The 13,586-nt window shown below is 35.8% G+C and overlaps 1 pseudogene; it reads left to right on the top strand.

Annotated features, from left to right (window-relative positions):
- The first annotated feature begins 11,574 nt into the window (after positions 1-11,574).
- Positions 11,575-13,290, top strand: LOC149830090 (methionine S-methyltransferase pseudogene; annotated as a pseudogene).
- Positions 13,291-13,586: the final 296 nt, after the last annotated feature.

Here is a 13,586-nt window from a genome sequence, read left to right as displayed (position 1 = left end):
GGTCTCTCCATATTCACGTAACACCCACCCACTAACTGCCTATTATATGGCTCACTAAGCAGCCCACTAATGGTGTCAAACCAGGTCACCCAATGGGTTGGACCCAGATCTGTTATGTCCAACAGAAGTATCAAATGTTTTAAGAAACTTTTCTCAATTACTTGAGAAACACATACCATCTTACATAAAAACATGTTTACATTACATTATCAATTAGTATCAAGTCTTTATCAGCATTTATGCAAATAAACAATAATTTTATTTTATAAACATATTATTTTATTAAGATTTTAAATGCTATAATTTATAGTGATTTGTTAGAGCACACAATGGATCTCACCATGCCAAGACTCATCCAAATTAAGGATCTGATCAAAAAGCCAATACAGTCGTCCATACCAAATGGAATGAAAAAACTAGAAAGAAGAAACTCAACTGAGAAGGATATCTCAGATAAGGATCAGAGATATAGTCCCAAACTAAGAGGGAAAGCCAACTGATTTTTTAATTGGTGTATTGTTAGTAGCCAGCCTTTCCTTCTCTCTTGTATATTTATCTTAATGGAAGGCCATCCTCATGTTGGGAGAGTGTGAGGTTCATTAGTGGATATAGGTTAATAGAACTGAACCACGCTATTAATGTGTGTTTTATTCTTTGTGTGAGTGTGATCTTCTCACTGTGTGTGTGTGGTTTTCGTTTATGGTATCAGAGCTCATACCTGGGAAAGCTTTCAGTCATGGCATCATCATCTCCCAATAGCTCGTCAAACATCCATGAGATAAGTTTCACTACAAGAAATCTTAGTTTTACTAGCGCACCCAGGCGGTAGCGCAGTGGAAAAACATGTTTTACTGAGGCAGAAAGGGGTTGCATCAAAGAAAAGGCTTACACTAGCACAAGGAAACCTAGCGTCAGTGAAAACATCTTTTCTGGCACAACCCTACACTATGCCAGAAAAAATAGTGTTTCTCTGATGTATGTTTAACTTTCGCTAGAAATATGTTCGTTTCCTTGGCGCATCACAAATTTGCGCCAGTAAACTCCTAATAATATCGCGGAAAGCCCTTTTTTGCTCACATCTTCTCCCTCCCTTTTTTCGTCTCTCAACTCTCTCCCTCTTCTTGCTTCCCTTGGCCTCTTTTGCCATCTCCTTCCCTGCATCTACCCTCTCCCTCTTCTCGTCGCCCTCTGCCTCTTCTCGCCATCTCCTATTCTGCAACCGCCCTCTCCCTCTTCTCGCCGCCCTCTGACTCGAGGGTTTGGGTGTCTCCTCTATTCACAGGTAACTAGCTTTTGTTTCTTTTTTTCTTTTTTTCTTTTTTTCTTTTTTTCTTTTTTTCTTTCTTTCTTTCTTTCTTCTTCTTCTTCTTCTTTGGTGTTGAAAGCACTTTTGATGCCTACGGAGGTGCTTCTTCTTCTTCTTTGGTGTTGAAAGCTCTTTTGATGCCTACAGAGGTGCTTTTTCTTTCTCTTGGGCTCTTTTTCTTATTTTTTTTATGTTATAGGGTCGACCGCAGGGGTCTCATATGAACGTCAAGGTAAAATCCTTGTTTTATGTTGATTTTTGGGTTGTTGTTTGGGTTTTGGGGCTCATATTTTATTTTTGGGTTGATATTTCGTTGTTGTTTTTGTTTTTTTTGTTTTTTTTGTTTTTTGTTGCAAGGTTGACTATAGGAGACTCCTCTGAACATCGAGGTAAAATCCCCTCCTCCCTTTATATTTTTTTTTGCTTCATTTTAATTTTTTTTTTCAAGGACTCACATTTTTAACCTCATGTTTATATTTTGTGGGGTGAGATTTCTTTAATTTTCTTCTCTTCTCATATCCTTTATACAAGGATTACCACAATGATCAGAAATTTACTCACTGCCTACACAGCAACAGGCGTTTTGAGTCTCCTATTTGTATTATCTTTCCTTTTTGGGGGGATTTTATATGCAGTAGAGTTTCTCTGTATTCTCTTTCCTCACTGTATTCTCGTCTTTTTTCTTTTAGCTTTTAGCTGCACTAGGTTTTCATTAGATTTGGATTTCAAAACCTTAAGTTTAGATATTTCTGATCAATACTAATAAAAACTTGCCAATTTTAGTTTGGTTCAGTACCAAACCTAAACATGTACCCTTTGTGTAGAAATCAAGTTTCCCATCTTTGTTCTTTGATTCTTGAGAATCAATGAGTGCATTTTTAGGGTTCTACTCATGTACAAGTGATTTTTGCTCCAAACAAGTTTAAATATTCTTTTAGTCTTTCTCATAAAAGATTGTAACTCAAGTAAAGGGTATACTTGGTTATGTGTGGCACTATCAATGTCTTCATAGATCACTTGATATTATCAAGGGTGGTGAGAATGTGTACCAATATGAAATCATTGGGAGTTAATAATATTTCATTAGGGTTTACTCGATGCATATCGAGTTGGATGATAGTGTGAAATTCAACTATTTAACCAGATTTATGAGAATGATAGATTCATTGGAAGCATAAAACTACATGATTTCATCATGTTTTTTAAAGTTTTATGAAACCCCCCCTTCTAGGTTTTAAAGCTTTATTATATATTATATATAATAAGTTATATATATTAATATAAGCTTTATATATACATATATATATATATATTATCATTTATATATATCAATATATTATATATATGTATATTAAGCTAGTGTTTAGCTTTTATATTGATTGTTTTTTGTATAATTTTTAAGCTAGTCATCAAAAAAAGAGAGCAACTAGTCACCATGTGTGAACACCCCAAATTTTTCAAAGGTTTATAAAAAGACCTTTTTGCCCTGGGTTCCTTTTTCTGAGAAAACCAAAGCCTAATTTCAGTCATTCTTCAGATTTTCTGGATTGAATTCCATATTGATATATTCAAATTCAATTCCGGACCCGAACCCAGTGTTTTAAATCCAAAATTTGAGTCTTGTTGTTGTAAACACCCCAAATTTTCACTCACCTCTTGACATCGCCCTCAATCGGCACATTTTAATTCTCCGGAAGCAATGAAGGGCAAAATGGTCATTTTTTGAGATTGAACCTTGCAGAAAGTCCTAAATTTCATTCTTGAGCCTCAAAATTTCTATATTTAGGTTCAGAGACATCTTCAAATTGCAAAATTTCAAAATCCTCTTTCTGGACAAAAAGTTAGAATTTCCAAGTCCGAGCTAAGAGTGACATTTCACTGAAACATGTCTTTGCATCGCATTGCATGAATACTTTGCATCATTTCATTGCATAGCATGTCAGTTTGAGATCCAGAACTCCTGATTTGCAAAATTGTCCATCCAGATTTGATGTTAAAACTTTTTCAAATTGATTTTTAAAACCCTGGGTATTCAAAATTACCAAATTTTCCCATTTTACCCCCAGAGCTTTGAATTACAAAATTTTTCTCAAGAAAAACAATCTGGATATTTGGATATTGATTTTAAAGAGTTTATCTCAAAACTTTTTGCAAAAGATTTTAAATCTCTTTACAAAATTTTTTACTTTTATCCATATTTTGCCTTGAAAAACCAATTTTTCCAAATTTTTGAAAAACAAATAATGTTTTATCTCGTATTTTCAAATAAATGGAGCAGGACTCACCTTTGAACTAGCATCATAATCAGATTCCCAGGTAAGTTTCTTACTTTCAAGCGGGACCCACCTGGAGTTCATACCAATTTGCAAAATTGTCTTTTTTTTTATTTCTTATTTATTTTTATTTTTTTTTAGTTAGTGGGCCCACACACATGTGGCACCCCAATTGAAAATAAAAGACTTTCAAAAACAAAACAAAACTTTATTTTCAAAAGGATTTTAAAAGTGGGTTGAGGTGGCATTTCCATAAAAGCCTCTCATTTTTTTTTTATTTCTTTTTATTTGTTTAAATAAAATTTCTTTTTTAGAAGGAGGCAGCCTTAAATGGCACAGCCAAACTTCCAAAATAAAAAAATAACATAATAAATTTCATTTTTACCTAGAACTTAGGTAAATGAAATGAAACATTCGAAAAAAAAAAAAAAGAGGATGCGCCCTTTTTAAAACGGTAGCATTGAAGTCCAATTTGAAAAATTTTCAAAAAAACGATAACGGACCTGCGTTTCTTTTGGAGGAAAGGAAAGTTAAAAAGGGGGGCAGGGCATTCACGAGGGGGGGATTTTTGAATTGGAGATTTCGGTTTTTGCAAGAGGAGGCTCTCAAGGTGGAAAGGAGGCGTTTTCACCTTCTTCAGCCCCAGCCATTTTGCTAAGGAGATCCCTTTTCAACCATCTTCAGCCCTAGCCGGAGGTCTTCCACCATCAACATCCAATTTTTCTTCAGCTCCAACCGCAGGAGAGCCACCTCCAACGTCTGCAGTTACCATCTTCAGCCCCAGCAACGAAGGACCTTCCGCTTCATCCATTTCAGCCCATCTGACGATCCAATACATTCCCCCTTTCCTTCAGCCCAACAGCAAGGGACCTAACAGGCGGCTACCCATTTCTTCCCACCCAGCAGTAGAAAATCGCATCTTTCTTGCTGATGACAGGGAATCTACAATCCCAGATAAGAGGATTAACCTCTTGAGCGTGGGATACAAGTGGTTTAGTGCAGGGGATCTACAAGGTGGGATCTACAAGGTAACGTGTAGCTGTGTTTTCTCATCATTTTGCTCAGTTTCACTAAATCAAACCTGGTTGCAGTCGTTAGCTGGAGTTAACGAAGATAGAGAGCTATTCAAGATTCACTTCCAGCATAATAGAGAGATTTAAAAAGGGATAAATGGAAAATTTTCACTTTCATGGTAAATAAGATGAGTCGATTCATCCTGTTTGTGGGTCGAACCCCATCTCAGTAGCTACATATGCCCATCCCTGTTTATCTATGAATTTTGTTGAATCTTAAGAATTTACAGCAGCATAGGTTTGCTTTATTATCTATGCCTGCGAACGTGGTAAACCTGCATTGCATTTATTCCATAAGAGTTATAAACTGATTTCGTCGGTTGAAGTGGTATGCATACATGATGGTCTCATGCATTGATGAGCTGATGATGCCTCGCAATGGCATCATCAGCTCCCTTGAAGATCATGTTTTATAAAATCTATAATTCTTTTCTTCATTTTTATGACATTTTACAGCATCATAACAGTCATCGGATGACATTTGGTTTCAATCTGTGAATTTTCATTACCATATTTTATATCACACCATATTGCATAATTCCATTCAGGTTATTGGGGGTTATTTTTCAAAAGATCTCCATCTTATTAACATCTCAGCAAATTCAATGAACGAGATATGAAACTCATTATCCTTTTGGCAATCCGGTTATTATCAGTTTTTTTTTTTCTCATCTGTTTGATCTTAAATTTAATTCTCCTATATCTCATTGTCTTTTATCCACCCTCCAATTTTTGAAAAGAGAGTATATGCATGTCATGGTGTTAAACGATAGTCCCTTAGGACTCATCGTACAATGATAAGGTGCCATTGACCAAGGCACTACAGTCGAATCTTTTGGCTAATTTTTTTTTCCTTCTGTTTTGTACTCCATGAGTTCAATGGTCGATTTGCGCACAAAGCCAGACTTCTCTTGGGCAATTCGGATCGCCAAGCACTGGCAGCAGTTTATCATCCAGCCACATGTGGTGGCACATTACCAGGAAGCCACTAGTGTTACTTACCCTGCTAAATGCACAAAACAGGAAACTGCTTTTTACACTAACTTCTTATATTATATTCTGCTAAATGTACATGTGTATATGTCTTTTTGTACATATGATTTTTTTTTACACATGCAGCTGTGTTTGTGACTTCATCTCTCCATTAAGTTTTCACAGCCTTGTCACAAATTTCTTGAAAACCGCCTGTTGTTCCCCACAGTGCATTTCCTGCACATTACGTATGTGTTATGTTCATCACCTTCTGCAGGTATGCAGTCTTGAAAATTGACTATGTTCATGAACGGATATATCCATATCCGTTCATGATCTTTATGCCAACTTTTGCACGCTTCTTTATTGATATATAGAGAAGCTCTATACCCGGATTTGTTGAAAAGTATGTTGTAATTTGGGAAATATGACTGTGTAAAATCCCTTACAGAAACTGTATATACATATATTTTCTGGTTTTACCCATTATGTGGAATTTCCATTAAACATATATGTCTTCCCATTATATGTATATATGTATCTATATATATATCTATTGTATATCTACCTATATGTATACGTGTATATGTATATATGGATATATATATGTATATATATACTTATATATATGTATATATATACTTATATATATATATCCCTTCATGAGTATTTGCTATTACATGTATTTTTCTTTTCTCTTACTCTTATAAATATATCATCATTTGATTTATGAGCTTGATGTTCAAATTCTTGTTTTATGAAGCTATGGGCTGGAATTTCATCATTTGATTTATGAGCTTGATGTTCAAATTCTTGTTTTATGAAGCTATGGGCTGGAATATCATCATTTGATTTATGAGCTTGATGTTCAAAATTCTGTTTTATGAAGTTATGACTGGAACTTCATCATTTGATTTATGAGCTTGATATGCAAATTCCTATTTTATGAAGTTATGTTGGAACACCATCATTCGGTTTATGAGATTTTGTCTAGCTTGCCGTTAAAATCCCTGTTTTATGAAGCTATGGCTGGAATATCACCCTTGGTTTTATGAGATTTTGCTTAGCTTAGTGCTAAATTCTTGTTTGCTATATCGTTATAATATCACCCCATTTGCAGCACCAATTATACATATTGTTTCATCATTTTCCACGACATTTTCACCTTTTCACCAAGCTTTTCATATCCTTTTCATGATATCCTTGAAATAGTCCATGATGCTTCCACAACCCATTTCCTGCACATATTCATTTTCTGCTGCAAGTGTGCAGTCTTGATATTTGGCCATATTCATGAACAGATATCTCTATATCCAATCGTGATCTCCCAACCATCTTTGGCGTGCTTCATTATGGATATATAGGGAGGCTCCATACCCATTTTCACTGGAAATTGCATTATAATTTGAGAAGTATGGTTGTGTGAAATCACCTACAGAAACTGTATATACCTGTAATTTCTGGTTTTACCTATTATACGTAATTTCCATTAATATGTGCATATTTTCTCATTATATGTATATATATCTATATATATATGTATATCTATATATATTTATCTATATGTACATGTATATATGTATATATATATGTATATATATATACATAGATATGTATTTATATATATATATACATATATATATATCTTCATGTGCTCTTATTTCCATGTATGAACATCCATATATTTTTTCATATAGTTACACCTCCATCGTTACATGACATTTAGCACCTATTTTAGCATTTTGATATATGTATATGTCTCTTCGTTGTATATATTATATATATATGTCTATTTCCTTGGTTATTTTGTACTAACTCTCATTTTGCAGGAAAATCTAGAAGATGCAGATTCCTTGGCTTCATTTCAATTTTCTTTTATTTTATGTTATGCAATGTAACAGTCCAATTGTAAACCTTGGAATAAGATTTACTTTTACTGCTTAGATTAGGCTGCATCTCATATAGTTTGATTTCAGTAATATCCTGATTCTATGATGCATATATCTCAATTTTCAAAACCCACCGTGGATGAACACGAAGGGCACATGCACCAACTCTTAGAGAGTTGATGAACTCGGTGGAGTCCATATTTACGGCCCTAGTCGGAATATGGACGAGACCCAGATCCATCTTCTCTCTATCAGTCACATTGAGCCTACACTCTTAGGCTATCTTAAAAAAGCACATCATATTTCCAATGTTTTTCAAAATATTGTGAATTAATTCAAATAAACCCTGAATATATTCATGGCCACAGTCAGAATATGTGAAGGATTTACTTTGGTCTAATCCACATTTTTCCAATAAAATTTTCAGAAATCTTTTCAAAAGTGCATTCATTCACATCATCTGCATCATTTGTTTTTCTCATGATTTTCTCAAAAGATTTTCACTTCATGGAATCGATTTTCTCAAGAAACTATGATGATATTCGGAGTTGGATTTCCCAAATCAAATGTTTTCTTGTGATTTTCCTTAAAAAGTTATTTCCTTAAGATTCTTTTCAAAAGGAATTTCTCATTTTCTCAAGAATCCAAGTTGATTTTCAGATATTGCAAAAAAACCAGATTCTCAGGATTTCAATTTCCTAAGTTTTGAATTTCCTTCTTCAATGAATCTTTCTTATAAATTTTCCCTCATTTTTCTAAGAAAATTCTCAAAGTCCGAGTTTTCCCAACAAGTGCTTTCCTTCTCAAATGTTCATCTTTTCTCAAGAATTCCTTCTATTTTCCTGAGATTCTCATTTTTTCATGGTTTTCCAAGTCTTTCTAAGCTTTCTCAAAATTATCCTGAGATTCTCATTTTTCCAAGTCTTTCTAAGCTTTCCTGAGATTCTCATTTTTTTTAAGTCTTTATAAGCTTTCTCAAAATTTTCCTGAGATTCTCATTTTCTAAGTCTTTATAAACTTTCTCAAGATTTTCCCGAGATTCTCATCTAACTTTCTCAAGATTTTCTTGAAATTCTCATATCTTCAAGATTTTCTAAGTCTTTATAAACTTTCCTGAGATTTTCAAACCTTCTTCGTCTGAGTTTTCCTGAGAGATTGATTTCCATCTTTTCCTGAGAAATGCTTTTCAATTCCAAATATTTTCTAATCATACATCATATTTTCCAATTTACATTTTCCAAAATTCTCATAGCACATGCCTGATTTCTTTGTGCATTTAGGATAGAACACAATTTCAATGATTTTACTAAGTCAAGCACAATTTTGGTCCTTGGTTCGATTACCCCTGTTAAAGGCGGCAGGAACGGTCGAACCTCGTACCGACAGATCGAGCCCCATCCCATGGATTTTCCCGCAATTTTCAAAACGGAGGCGAGTATTTCAAAACAATTTCCAAAATCAGGTCCGGGAAAAATTTTGCGACGATAACAGTTGTCCGATTTCCAAATTAAAAATTACAAAAATACGAAAAATGGTTCTGAATGGCTTGGGCAGTTCATCCGGCACTCTGTTGGATCCTCAACTCTGTATTTCTCAATTCGAGGCTTTAAACCTCGAATATTTCCTCAAAATCCGGATATGAATCCATCTTCTGAAGAAATTTTCCTAAAATAGCCTTGAGTTCTCAGAAAAACTCTCGCTTGTAAATACTTTGCAAAAATACAAAAAAATTAGTGTCTAATCTTTGTTTTCTCGTAAAGTCTTAGACTTTTATTCCAAAAATACAAAAAAAATGAAAAATAACACAAAAACCAAAAAAAATGGAAAAATTACGAGAAAAACAAATGAGTTTAAGCTTTTAAAATCAATTTTTGCTAAAGACCTCATTTTAAAACCATTTTTTTATGAAAATCTTGTTGAAGGAGCCTCTTTTTGAAAAATCCAATTTTTTTTACAAAAACGAACCCTCCCTTTATTCTCTCACTCTCTCCACCTCTCTTTCGTTCACCCTCACCGAAATCCCTTTCTTCCAAACCCTCTCTCTGCTTTGCCCATCGCACCAAACACCCTCGGATCAGCCACCTTCATCCTCCGCCATCGATTTCCAACAATCCGGATCCTCCCGAAGCTTCTTCTTCCTCTTTAAAAGAGGCACGAAGGGGAAGGTTTCAGGGACCGCGCTTCACCCTTCCATGTTCATCTCCTTCTCCTTCTGATTCCCTCCTCTTCTTCAGCAATAGAAGATCTTCATAGCAGAATGAAGAGAAGCTTCTTCTTCATCCCTCAGAACTTCAATAAAACGCTGGTAAGTACCTGATCAAATTTCATTCTGATTTCTCCTTCTTTGATTTCTTTGAGGCTTTCCCATTTTATTTCTTTTTTTTTATGCACCATTGGTAGAGTAGGTCTGCATTTAGCAGGATCGAACTCACCCTTATGCAACATCAATGGAACACTTATGTTCCTACAAATCCCTTTCTAATTTCAGCATTCTCTCTATCCAGCATTCTCCTTTTTTTTTTTTACAAATTCATGATCGTTCTACTTTAATTCAATACCAATCATCGATCTATGTCTTTCAATTTGTATAACTTCATTTTGATTTCTTTTTTTTTCTTCTTTTATTTTATTATCTTTTTCTCTCTTTTTTCTTTTTTTTCTTTTTTTTTCTCCTTTCTCTTCTTTATTCCATTTTCCTGTTCCTGATTTTGTTAATTTTCCTGTTCATGGTCCCGTTAGAGCACCCATATAGTGTTGATTTTGCCTGTAGAAATCATCAACCTGTGTAAACGTGCTAACATCAAAAGGGAACGTTCATGTTCTAACAAAAGTTTTGTTTCGATCTTCGGATCTTTCAATCTTTTGAAGCTTTCTGTTTGTGTTTTTTTTAGGATTCTGCCGATATGCGTCATAATATTTGTTTCAATCTTCCTTGAACCGATAGGGTTATCATCTCATATGCATTTACGATTTAATAAACTTCTGATAATGTTACCCATTGTGGATCCCTCACATCAAGGAAAATGCCCTGCGTCCCTAGCCTTTTCCTCTGTTAGAAATCGGTGATGTCCTGCTAAGATTCACCTAGATTGGCCTCATGATACCTAGTTAATTGGCTATTTCTAACATTTGTTTATATCTGACTGATATTTCTCAGCCCTTGTGTCATTTCCTTCCCTTTTTATTCCTGTATTTTGCTTTATCTCTGCTACCTTTGTCACGATTTTGTCTAGAACTGCAAGATCTGGTAAAACATACCTCGGATAATCATGCCTATGGGCGTCAGATTCATCATGTTGGACAGATATAGATGCTGACTAAATTACTATCAACTTGCTATCTGATCTAAGGGTTTTTATGGTTTGGCCTAAAAAGAGCATGTAATATATGTTACATTGAGGCAATTTTTCTTTGTTAGCATATAACCTGTCTCATATCGAATAAAGTTTTTTTTTGCTAAGAGCTGTGAATGTATCCCCTAATAAGGATACCCTGTTTACTATGCACGGTAAGCCACATCCACCACTTGGCAGACGTCAACTTCAGGTAGTGAAATTATTTGCAATATCGTTGAAGGAATTTGTGGGTACTTGGCAAATGCATACTTCACTGCTGCTACCATATGTTCCAGTGTCTTATCCTACATTGTCGTCACCACCTATGGCCTCTTTCCCATTCACTGTTTAATACTCACAGCCCGGTCTTCCATTGCTACAACGTAACTCTATCACTAGCTGCTTCATCCATTTACAAAAATAGTTGCTGCCCCATTCATTTCCACACCACCACCACCACCATTGGGAAACTGCGGTATACATCAAAGAATCCCCAATCAGGGAGTTGTTCCAGAATATCAAAACAAAGTGGCAAATGTCCAGGGGTTTTACATGGCTATGGAGTTTATGGTGAAGTTTTAGATAAGAGTTGGTGTTCTCAAGCTTACTTGATAGAGGTTGGACCATAGTATATGCTGATAAGCTTGGTGCCATTGGCTTCAGTACTGTGGGTTTGGTTTTAGGTACAACTATCAATATGTTTCTAGTTTTATTTCATAATGTTGTATTAACAGGCACTTGCCCAAGAAATGGTTGACATCTTTGGCAAAAGGGGGCATAAATTGTAGTGCAGATGACCAACCTGAAGAAAATGTGATCATGGTGATTGAAGCTCCACGTCAATCTGATCTTCTAATTGAGTTGATCAAGAAGTTAAAACCACGAGTTGTCATCACTGGCATGGCAGAATTTGAAGTTGTTACCAGTACAACTTTTGAACAATTGCCAGATACAACAAGGGAGATTGGTTCTCGGCTTTTCTTGGACATTTCTGATCATCTCGAGCTCTCCAGTCTTCCTGCTTCTAATGGGGTTCTAAGGTACCTTGCCAGCAATGTTTTACTCTCACATGCAGCCATTTTCTGTGGCCTTGTTAAAAATCGGGTTTCTTCGGACTTGGAAGTAGCTTTTGTCATTTGTGAATAATAAACTATCTTTAATGCATTGTCTAAGACAGTCGAGTTTCTCAATGGTCATACAGCTTTATTTAACCAGTATTATTATGGGTGTCTTTTCATGAGCTTCTAGCTTTTCAGCTTGCTGACCGACATCACAAAGGGAGTACAAGACGAGCTCAAATATGATTGAATTTGCGAAGTCTGCCATTGCAGCTTTTAGTGATGCTGAGCTCTATGTGAATCAAACAAGAGACTCGGCACTGATTCACATGGATATTAATCATAGTTCCTTGCCTATTCCTCTGGCTGTAAAAGGTGCCATCTTCGAAAGCTTTGCAAGACAGAACATGACGGAGCAAGAGACTGATGTCACTATTGTGCTTCGACTGTTCATAAAGGATAGTTATGGGATTAAGATGCATAATACCACCGAGTTGGTTTATGGGGACTGCCCTCTGGCTTTATTCAATAAAATAGTCTTGTGCAGCATTGAAGAAGGCGGAACCCTGTGCTTTTCTGCTGGCTCTAATGGAAATCATATGTCGGCAGCAAAATTTTGAAAGCCAATGTTGTGACTATTCCTACAATGAAAGACACTGGGTTCAAGCTCACTGACAACACTTTTGGGACTGTACATAGACTCTGGGTATATATTTCAGGGCCAACATTCAGCCCTACGGGCTCGATTTACAACAATGAAGAAATGAGGGGCATCCTTTCAGTTTGTGTAAGGTTTGGAGCCAGGGTGGCGATAGACACTTCATTCTCTGGTTTGGAATTCAACGGTGAGAATCAGAATAAGTGGAACATGGAAGGCATATTGTCGAAGCTGAAGGAGTCTGACCCACATTTTCTGTTTGTCTACTCGGTGGACTCTCCTCTGGGATGCTAAGTGGGGGGATCGAATTTGGCTTCTTGGTTATGAATGACCCTCTCCTGATTGAAGTATTCCACAGTTTCCCTGGCTTAAGCAAGCTACACAATACTCTGAGAAAGTAATTCTGAAGACGAGGGTAGAACAGGACAGTGTGGATGGGATGTGCTAGATTGCTCTGGTGGAGTATCTGTGATGGCGAAGCCATCTGCTTACTTTGGAAATTCTATCAAACCAAATGGCTCTGAAGATGATACTAGCACCAATACCATAATTAGCGAGTCAAATATCAGGGAGACCATCCTCAGAACCACAGAACTGTGCATCAACAACAGTTCGTGAACTGGATTTCTTGGGTATTGCCGCTTCACAATTGCCTTACAAGAAGTTGAGTTCGAAAGTGCACTACAGTGCATCCTGCTTTTCAAGGAGCTGGTCCTTGGCAAATGAGTGTTCAAGTCATTGAATATCTTTCCTGGCAATTTCTATTGGCATGAAGAGGTAACTGCTCTCTATTGCTTTCTTTCTTTATCATTTTTCAGATATTGCATATATTTTGGCATACATTTTTTCGTAAATCTTAGTATATCATGTGTGCATAACTACATTTCTTCATTCTTTTTCATTTACAGTGGTTCACAAGGAACCACTGTAAGCCTTTTCTCTCTTATGGTAGTTCATTCTTGAACTACCATAACTACATTTCATCATTCTTTATCATTTACAGTGGTTCACAAGGAACCACT

This window comes from Nuphar pumila, chromosome 8, assembly GCF_984573655.1.
Source record: "Nuphar pumila chromosome 8, dmNupPumi1.hap1.1, whole genome shotgun sequence".
NCBI lineage: Eukaryota > Viridiplantae > Streptophyta > Magnoliopsida > Nymphaeales > Nymphaeaceae > Nuphar > Nuphar pumila.
The sequence above is the reverse complement of the archived record's forward strand: the minus strand, read 5'-3'. Positions and strand labels throughout refer to the sequence as shown.